We start from the raw sequence: 11,445 nt of genomic DNA on the forward strand, positions 1-11,445 counted from the left end.
TCCTTGGTAATAATGAGACTGAGAGAACCTTAGTTGATAGTATCATAGATATTTTTACAATGCTGTTACTGCTCATTTTACTTTCCATCAGTTTTGTAAGTCTTTTCCAGGTTTTTCTGAGAGCATTCTATTCTTCATTTCTTATAACACAATAGCATTCCATTACAATCATATACAAACAACTTGTTTAGTCATTCCCCAATTGATGGACATCCCTAAATTTCCAGGTCCTAGCCACCATTAAAAGAGCTACTATAAATATTTTTGTACACAAGGATCCTTTTCATTTTTTTTTAATCTTTCAGATACAGACATAGAAAGGTATTGTTTTGTCAAAGAGCACGCACAGTCTTAAACCTCTTTGAACATAGTTCTAAATTGCTCTACAAATTAACCACATGAATTACTATGCAATTTCACCAATTGTATTGGTGTCTCAATTTTCCCACATCCACACCAACATTTCTCTTCTATAGTATTAACTTACAGATGTGGAGTGATAGCTCAGAGTTGTTTTAATTGATGTTTCTCTAATCAATAGTGAACTAGAGTATTTCCCCCATATGACTAGAAATAGTTTTGATTACTTCATCTGAAAACTATGAAATCAAAAGAAAGTTAGAAGAGAAAGGAAGAAATTGCCTTTCAGATATGTGGAAGAGGGAAGAATTTATTTTCAGAAAAGTATAGAATGGATTAGAGAAAATAAAGTACACAACTTTGCTTAAATAAAAGTGAAAAGGCTTTGCATGAGCAAATCTAATGCAATTAAAATTAGATGGGAAAAATAATACCTAGGAAATAATCTTCGCATTGTGTTTCTCTGACAAAGGCCCCATGTCCAAAATATCGAATACTTAACCATGTTGATTCAGCGGTGCTACTACTGGGTCTGTATCCCAAGGAAATCATAAAGGAGGAAAAAGGACCCACATATGCAAAAATGTTTGTAGCAGCTCTTTTTGTGATGGCAAAGAATTGGAAAATGAGTAGATGGCTATCAGTTGGGGAATGGCTGAATAAGTTATGATACATGAAATTAATGGAATATTATTGTTCTATAAAAAATGATGAACAAGTTGATTTTAGAAAGACCTGAAAAGATTTACATGAATTGATGCTAAGTGAAACAAGTAGAACTAGGAATACAGTATACTAAGGAACAGCAAGATTGTGTGATGATTAACTATGAAAGACTTGTTTTTTCTCAATGGTTCAGTATGCCAAGGCAATCCCAATAAACTTTGGATAGAAACCACCATTAGCATCTAAAAAAAGAACTATGGTGATTGAATGTAAATCAACAGTTCTATGTTCATTTCTTTTTTTCAGTTTTTTCCCTCTCTCATGGTTTTCCCCTTTTGTTCTGATTTTTCTCTAACATGATTCATAAAGAAATGTGTATTAAAAATTAATGTCCATGTGTAACCAGAAAAAGAAAACAATAAAAAAGTAAAAAAAAAAGTTAATCACAAATATAGAAAATTCTTTCAAGAGCATGAGAGATGCTAGAAGACTTTTCTTTCATTGATGAAGAGAAAACCAATGGGGAAGGGAAGTCTAATCTCCAGGAGAAATGTTAAGAAGATGCTAAAGAGACTTTATTATTATCTGGAGTGAAATGAATGATTTAGGACTGTCCTTCCACAGAGGAAAAGACAAGTTAAGTACTGAAGTCTTTATGATTTTATGACTTTAATCATAACCAACATATTATAGCACATATGTTCATATTGCTTTTTCTTTTGAGGTACAATTGGGGTTAAGTGACTTGCCCAAGGTCACAAGCTAGAAAATGTTAAGTGTCTGAGCTCTAATTTCAACTCAGATCTTCCTTCCTCCAAGGTCTGGGCTTTATCCATTATGCCATGTAGCTGCCCCCATCTATGTACATGTTATATGTTTATTATTGCTCATTTGTTAATAGACAATTTTTTTAGTAATTATAATATTTATTTAAATACAGATGAACATTATTATTAGTGACAAAGGAAGCATTTCTATTTCACTAAATAATTATGATATACTGCAAATGAATTGGAGTAGGGGCTTAAGCTAATTTATTTATTTATTTATTTTGCTGAGGAAATTGGGATTAAACGACTTATCTGGAGTCACAGAGCTAGCAAGTGTTAAGTGTCTGAGGCCAGATTTGAACTCAGGTCTCCTGACTCCAGGGTTGATGCTCTATCCACTGCACCATTTAGCTGCCCCCTCAAGCTAATTTATTAAGAAGAGAAGGCAAATTTATTTATGAAGAATAAGTTGCCCAACATCCCCCTGGATCTCCTTTGGGCTCATGATTGTGAAAGTGAATATGAGAAGTCAAGTGGTGGACTGAGTTGGATGACATCCATCTTTCACAGAAGTAAATACAGGGAGATGAAATTAATTGAAGGAAGTTTGAAAAAATTTGTGCAGCAAAATAACTATTGACTGAATTCATCAGCAAGAAGAAAGGAAATAAGTTTCCGTGTTTTTCCTAATCATAGACTATAGCCACCAGATTTTACAGAAGATAGTGAAGAACATAAAGAACCAGCAGTAAAAATAAATCTTGTGATAGATTTTGACGCTATCATTTCTTCTCCTTCACAGTTACTCCACAACTTTCTGCTGTCCAGTTAATTTTCAAGCCTGAAAAGCCAGTCCCGGGGTCCAAATCTGTTGCAGAATTTCACACATTACGTTAAAAGGACGTATCTCGGAGTATTGCAGCCCCAGCCTGCTTCCTCTTCCCTTCAACAAGGTTTAAGATTTGTATTTGTGGATTGAAACAAAGTAGACGCTTCAGTGGGGGAAAAGTAGCTAGTTTAGAAATACAGGAAAAAACAGTATTCCGGACACCTCCCTCTTCCCCTCCCCACCACGAATACCTCCCTCCCCCAAGGGCTGCTTTTCCTTAGTCAGTCCCGCAAGAGCTGAGATTCCTTAAAAGCATGACGGCAACGACGAACGCCCAGAACTGGGGGAATCCAGACCGGGTAAATAGAAGACACATAAAGGTAACTGCTGCTGTTTGTGGTTCAGTCCTCTGGCTCCGTCGGCCTTTGACAATTAGCGGCGCTGATTCCCTGCCTAAAAACTATTTGGACAGGCGGGCTTGTCCTGCTGGGTTGGGCTCTCGCTTTCAGCGCTCCCGCTCCGCTCCTCGCAGACTGGCTGCAAGCAGACTATGATCAATGGAGTGGTGCCTCTTAAGGATCACTGCTCTTGCGGTCTCGTTGTTTTCCCATTGGTCTCCCTCTGAGAGTGATTTTTTTTTTTTTTTTGGGGGGGGGGTTACTTTTTTTGTTTTTTTGTTTATGTGCCTGTGATTCACCCTAACACTCAGGAACTTTCTTGTCCCCTGCCTGGTCCTAATTAACATGACTAATGGCAGATATTTGGCTCCTTGTCTAGACCTATAATTTGGGGAAATCTTAGGAAATAAAAAGATGCAACCTGTCTAAATATTAACCGATCGTATATTCCAAGGGGTTAGAGTGGGGTGGTGGCAGATAGTACTGGGATTTTTGCTGAAAGGTTTATAGTGATTAAAAAAAAATCTAGAGATCACCATTATTGGTTCTCAAAGTATGGTTTGGGGTCTTCTGGAACTTCCAGAGACTCTTTCAAGAGAAAGGGAAGTCTAAACAAGTTTCATAAAAATATTTAGATATTTAAATGTCAAATATAGTAAATATTGATAGGCACACTTCATATAAATGAAAGTTCTGGGAGAGAACATTCCCAGTAATTTTAAAGAATATCTTGACAAAAAAATTGGAGAATTACTGCTGTAAAGAATGAAAATATAGAAGGAAAGGCAGTAAGAGTTTGAATTTCTAAAGGAGGACCACTTACTTCAATGTGAGTAAAAACTTTTGATGTGCCTGGGCAGATGTGCATCTCACCAGAGTTGTACACAAATTATACAATCTATAGATGAATTCTTTCTATGTATGCAAATAGTGTCTTTCTTAATCTATCCTTTGCACTTAATTTAAATATTTATAATAGTCAAAATAAAACAAACAAAAAACCAACCAAAATATAATAGTCAAGATAATTTATTCATTCAAAGTTGTTCTTAAAACTGTTTTGCTGTTATTGTATACAACATTCTCTTGGTTCTGTTCATTTTGATCTTCAATATTTCATACAAGTCTTTCCATGTTTTTCTAAAATCACAGAGCTCCTTATTTCTTATAGCACAGTAGCATTACACCACAATCATATATCACAACTTGTTCAGCCATTCCCTAATTGCTACGAACATTTTAGAACACTTTTTTCCTCCCTTTCCCACTAATTTTCTTCAGAAACAGATCAAGTGGTGGTATTGCTGGATGGAAGAATATAGATAGTTGGAGTTCTCTTTTGAGAAGCTGCTTTCCTCTTCTGAAGGGATTAAAGGCTCCCCTTTGTTCAGGGACTCAGGATTGTGATCATGTCTGCTAAGAAATGTCCTTTCATCTACCTTATGAGAAGATAATTTTTCTACTCTCAAACATTTACACTCAAGATATTTTTCAAAAATTCCATCCTTTTATCCCCTAAGCCAATTCTGGGGAGGAGTCATCAGAGTTATCCTGTCAAAAAAAAGATCTGACAATTAAGGATATGCATAATTTCTCCAAGTTTTTGAGGTTTGCACAGCAATAGCAGGATTTTGCAATGATCAACTATGACAGACTTGGTTCTTCTCAGAGGTTCAGTGATCCAAGGCAATCCCAACAAAGTTTGGAAGAAAAATGGCATACAAATCCAAAGAGAGAACTATGGAGACTGAATGTAGATCAACACACTTTTTTCACCAGTTTTTTTTTTTTTTGTGGTCTTTCCCTTTTATGCTGATTTTTCTCTCCCAACATGATACATATAAAAATATATAAAAATGAATGGGCATGTATAACCTAAAAATAACTGGGGAAAATGAAAATAATGACTATTAAAAATAATATGGCTGGCACTGGGAGAAATACTTTATATACTCCTGAGGCATCAGTACCTTAGGTTAAAAGCTTATTTGCTCTAAGCTAGTTGCAAGTTGGTTGTATTTGAAAAACACCAATAGTTAGGATTAATAACCATCTGAAATTTCTTTGGGAAATTCAAGGTCAATGCAGGTGATATCCAAGTTTGTCATCTCCCTGAACTTGGTCTTGGACAGAAAAAAAAAGCCACATTTTCCCACCTGGGCTTCAATCAGTTACACTGAGGACAGAGCTCAAAACAGGGCAGCACTCCTCATATTAGTAGAACAATCAGGGTCTTAGGCTGAGGGTCCTGACACTTCAGTCAAGGCAGAAATAGAAGTTTCCAGAGAACCTGGAGCTCCCTTTTTCCTGTCTTAGCCGATACCTTTTCAGAATAGATGCTGTAGGATAGTTTCCTTATGCAAAGTTGCATGCAGTATCATAGTACTATTGAAAGTATACAGGATAAAATTTAATTTTAAAAAGTATATTATATTGGATTGCTTGCTATCTAGGGGAAGGGGTGGGGGCAAGAAAGGAAAAATCTGAAACACAAGGTTGTGCAAGAGTCAGTGTTGAGAAATTATCTGTGTATATGCTTTGAAAATAGAAAGCTTTAGAAAAAATCACCTAAATAATTGGAATCTTGGAAAAGTCACTTTAACTTTTTTTGCCTCTATTTCCACATTTGTATTTTTTAACTTTTATTTTTATTTCTGGAATAAAAGCACTTCTATAACATAGTATTATAAAAAAGATGATTGTATAAGAAACTGCAAATCTTTTATGCATAAATCGCTATTACTTTAAAAAAATTTCCTAGTAAATTTATTTATTTTAATATACATTACTTTGTGAGACATGTTGGGAAAGAAAAAGCAGAGCAACAGGGAGAAATCATGAGAGATAAAAAAATGGAAAAAAATAAGTGAACAAAATAGCATATGCTGATTTACATTCAGTCTCCCTAATTCTTTTTTTATTTTATTTTATTTTATTTAATAGCCTTTTATTTACAGGATATATACATGGGTAACTTTACAGCATTAACAATTGCCAAACCTCTTGTTCCAATTTTTCACCTCTTACCCCCCACCTCCTCCCCCAGATGGCAGGATGACCAGTAGATGTTAAGTACATTAAAATATAAATTAGATACACAATAAGTATACCTGACCAAAACGTTATTTTGCTGTACAAAAAGAATCAGACTCTGAAATATTGTACAATTAGCTTGTGAAGGAAATCAGAAACCTAATTCTTTTTCTGGATACAGATGGCATTTTCTGTCCAAAGTCTATAGGGATTGCTTTGGAGTAACTTATTATTCCTTTCAAATTTACCACAAAATTGTCATGTAAGTTTCTTTTTCTCTTCCTTCTTTAAGATAGCTACCATTAGACATAAATAAATTTATCTATATACATAAAATTATTCTATACATATATATATATCAGCTCTTTCTCTGGATGCCTATAGCATCTTCCCTCCCCCCCCCATATATTCTTTATAGTTAATTTAAGTATTTGTAATTTGTTAAATGAGATGGTTGACTCAAGTTACTAAATTCCTTTATACCTCCAAAATACCTGTCCTGGAGTTAGGAATATTCATCTGTCCTCAGACACTTACTACCTATGTCATCTTGGGTTAGCCACTTAACCGTGTTTGCCTCAGTTATCTTATATACAAAATAAACTGAAAAAGGAAATGACAAAATACACCAATATCTTTGCCAAGAAAACCCCAAATGGGGTCAGAAAGAATTGGACATTGACTGAAAACTACTGAACTGAAACTAAACAGCAGCTGAATTAGCAGTGAACAAGGTGACACCTAGTAGGTTGTAGCAAAATTGCAGCTTCTTTTAAAAAAATGGGCTCATTGGTAATAAAAGGGACTGATTGAGCTAAGAGGGAAATGGTAGATTTTAATGAACAAAAATCAAGCCCCTAAATAAAACATATTCGTCGTAATAATTTGCTGTATTGATAGAACCTAGCTTGATAGGAACATAGATTTTTGAGCTGAAAGGGAACTTAGAGACTATTTAGTGTACACTTTAAATGAGCAGTCCATCAACACAAACCTATAATCACTTATTATGTGTGAAACATTATAAGCAAACATTAGGGACATGAAAACAAAAAATAAAATAGCTCCTCTTCTTTTGAGGAATTTACATTCTTACCTATAGTACGGGCTACTTGTGTGCAGGATTGTAACTACAGTTCCTAGTGCATGTGCACCTGTTGCTTCATCACTTAAGATTTTGAGATAGATAAAAATGGAAAATGGTATGGTTGATGTCTTTTGATTAGTAGGTATATTGGTTTTAAGTGAGGCAGAGTTGCTCAAAGTTTTCAGCCTCATTCTTTCTTCCAGAATCATCACAGTCCAATGACAAGACAGAGTTAAGACAAGTGGTGATGGCTTGGTGATTCAGTGGATGACCTTGATATTTTCAATTTCTAATCAAACTCTAAGTTTTCAATATTGTTTGCTTCAGCCATTGGAACAACTTGTTCTTATCGCTCTTTTCTGCTGGGAGAAGTCTTTATATACTTGGGCTAAATATTCCCCCCCTACTTTTCCCCCCTCTCCCCCAACTCATGAAGAGTTTGAAACTTTTCAGTTACCCTCAACCTAAACTTTTCCACCTCTGAAAAGTGTTCAGCAGCCCTCAAACCAGAGGTACAAGTCTTCCCTAAAGCCATCCTATATGCCAAACATTTATTACTTGGCAATGGTGGGATCCATGCCCTTGAAGAGACGGGAGTCTTAATTCAGTTTCTTATACCACTTGGCTGGAGTCTGAAGGAACCTATTCTATTCTTTCTATATTAGAATATTATATTCTAAGAAATAGTGCTGAAGCAGGAGTCCATTATAGAAAACTGAGATCTAGAGAGGTAAAATGACTCAGAAGATCTTATTAACAGCAAAATATACCATTGAGAGTAGAACCAATAATATTTTACTTCAAATGCATTGCAATGCATACGTTCTTTTTTATTTTTAAAAATTTTTAATAGCTTTTTATTTAAAAGTTATATGCATGGGTAATTTTACAGCATTGCCAATTGCCAACCTTTTGTTCCAATTTTCCCTCTCCTTCCCCCCCACTCCCTCCCCCAGATGGCAGATTGACCAATACATGTTAAATATGTTAAAGTATAAATTAAGTACAATATAAGTATACATGACCAAACTGTTATTTTGCTGCACAAAAAGGATCGGACTCTGAAATATTGTACAATTAGCCTGTGAAGGAAATCAAAAAATGCAGGCGGGCAAAAATATAGGGATTGGGAATTCAATGTAATGGTTTTTAGTCATCTCCCAGAGTTCTTTTGCTGGGTGTAGCTGGTTCAGTTCATTACTGCTCCATTAGAACTGATTTGGCTCATCTCATTGCTGAATATGGCCAGGTCCATCAGAATTGATCATCATATAGTATTGTTGTTGAAGTATATAATGATCTCTTGGTCCTGCTCATTTCACTCAGCATCAATTCGTGTAAGTCTCTCCAGGCCTTTCTGAAATCATCCTGTTGGTCATTTCTTATAGAACAATAATATTCCATAATATTCATATACCACAATTTATTCAGCCATTCTCTAATTGATGGGCATCCACTCAGTTTCCAGTTTCTGGCCACTACAAAGAGATCTGCCACAAACATTCTTGCACATACAGGTCCTTTTCCCTTCTTTAAGATCTCTTTGGGAGATAAGCCTAGTAGAAACACTGCTGGATCAAAGAGTAGTGATTAAAAATGTGTATTAGGTAAACCACTAATTTTATGCACAGTTTGATAACTTTTTGAGCATAGTTCCAAATTGCTCTCCAGAATGGCTGGATGTATTCACAATTCCACTAACAATGTATCAGTGTCCCTGTTTTCCCACATCCCTTCCAACATTCCACATTATCTTTCCCTGTCATTCTAGCCAATCTGACAGGTGTGTAGTGGTATCTCAGAGTTGTCTTAATTTAATGCATACGTTCTTAAAAAAAATAGTGGCAATATATGGGGGGAAATGTCAATTTCTAGTATTTTCCATCTTGCTTTTTTCAAATATAGTATCTGGAAACACTCCATCCTTTTCCAATTGATGCATAGTCACACAGACAAGGTTAGTTTACCAGTTTTAAGTTATTCTGTGAATTCACATCTGCTTAAATCCATAACCCATAAAATGTCACCAATAGGTTTATTTTTTCATAATAGCCAGAATACACAATTAATTTATTTTATTATTTTTAAAATAATAAAACCTTTTTATTTTTCAAAATACACGCAAAGACAAGTTTTTAACATTTACTCTTGCAAAGCCTTGTGTTCCAAATTTTTCTTCCACCTTTCCTACCTCCATCTTCCCCTAGACAGCAAGTAGTCCATTATAGATGAAACAAGTGCAGTTCTTCTAAACATATTTCCACATTTGTCATGCTGCACAAAAAAATCAGATCAAAAGGGGAAAAAATGAGAAAGAAAAAACAGGCAATCAAACAACAACTAAAAAGGTGAAAATATTATGTTGTGATTTATATTCAGTCTCCATAGTCCTCTCTCTGGATGGGGATGGCTCTCTCCAACATAAGTCTATTGGAATTGCCCTAAATCACCCCATTGTTGAAAAGAGCCAAGTCTATCACAGTCGATCACCACATAATCTTATTTGTTGTTGATATCTAAATAATTTAAAGAAAAGACACTTGATAAAATCAAAAAGTAAAAGTAGCAATAACATACTTCCCCTAGAGTCCTGAATATATTGATCAAGGAACTACAACTATTTATGATAAGTGATAAAAAGTTATGTTCTGCTAAATTACATATTTTAATCATGTCTCCATCACCTAAACAGTCCACTCTAGGCTTCATTTATTTGCTTGTTCATTTATTTATTTTATTTAAAAACAATTTTAAAAAACAGAAAAGGAAGAAAAAAAAAAGCAAAATAGATATTGTCATGTGCCCAGCAGAACATGACAAATGATTCAAAGTATGTAAAAATAAATTACCAGTTCAATAAAGGAAATATAATAGCAGAAGAAATTATATTCAGGAGTGTTCATCTTTTTTTTTTTTTTTTTTTTTTACTACTTTGTAGTTTGTTCTTTTGTTCTCCACTGTGCTTATTTTTTACTTCATTCTCCCCCCCCCCCCTTTCATTCCCTCACTTCCATCAAGTAAGCTATAGTTAAACAAGGATATATTTATGTATAAATATATATACATATATATTCATACATACACAGAAACCCCTCTCCTTCCCCTCTCACACATATAGAACACATATATTTTTTGAATATATTTTTCGAATCCCTACTAATTCTTTGCTTTAATTCTGCTCCTTAACTTGCCTTGCTATTACTTAGCCTCCCTCCACCCATGGATATCTCCCTTGTTTACTTTCCTCACTTTTTACTTCCTCTTCCATTCATCCCTTGTCTTCAATTTCTTAATAGATTTTGGAGGGTGCTATACCTTTCATGATATATATGTGATATTGGCTACTTAAATCATTCTTTTTTTTAAATTATAGCTTTTTATTGACAGAACATATGCATGGGTAATTTTTACAACATTGTCCTTTGCATTCACTTCTGTTCCAACTTTTCCCTTTCCTCCTTCCACCTCTTCCCCTAGATGGCAGGCAGTCTTATACATGTTAAACATGTTAAAGTATATCCTAGATGAAATATATGTGTGCAGATCTGTACAGTTCTCTTGTTGCACAAGAAAAATTGGATCCAAAAGGTAAATTTAACCTGAGAAGAAAAACAAAAATGCAAGTAGTCCACATTCATTTCCCAGTGTTCCTTCTCTGGGTGTAGCTGATTCTGTCCATCTTTGATCGATTGGAACTGAATTAGATGTTCTCTTTGTTGAAGATATCCACTTCCATCAGAATATATTCTCATACAGTATCATTGTTGAAGTGTATAATGATCTCCTGGTTTTCTGTTCATTTCACTCAGCACCAGTTCATGTAAGTCTCTCCAAGCCTCTCTGTATTCATCCAGCTGGTCATTTCTTACAGAACAATAATATTCCATAACATTCATATACTACAATTTATCCAACCATTTTCCACTTGATGGGCATCCATTCATTTTCCACTTTCTAGCCACTACAAAAAGGGCTGCCACAAACTTTTTGGCCTATACAGGTTCCTTTCCCTTCTTTAATATATCTCTGGGGTAGTAACACTGCTGGATCAAAGGGTATGCACATTTTGATAACTTTTTGAGCATAATTCCAGATTGCTCTACAGAATGGTTGGATTTGTTCACAACTCCACCAACAATGCATCAGTGTCCCAGTTTTCTCGCATCCCCTCCAACATTTAGCATTATCTTTTCCTGTCATCTTAGCCAATCTGACAGGTGTGTAGTGGTATATCAGAGTTGTCTTAATTTTCATTTCTCTGATTAATAATGACTTGGAGCATCTTTTCATATGGCTAGAAAT

This window comes from Sarcophilus harrisii, chromosome 4, assembly GCF_902635505.1.
Source record: "Sarcophilus harrisii chromosome 4, mSarHar1.11, whole genome shotgun sequence".
NCBI classification, from domain to species: domain Eukaryota; kingdom Metazoa; phylum Chordata; class Mammalia; order Dasyuromorphia; family Dasyuridae; genus Sarcophilus; species Sarcophilus harrisii.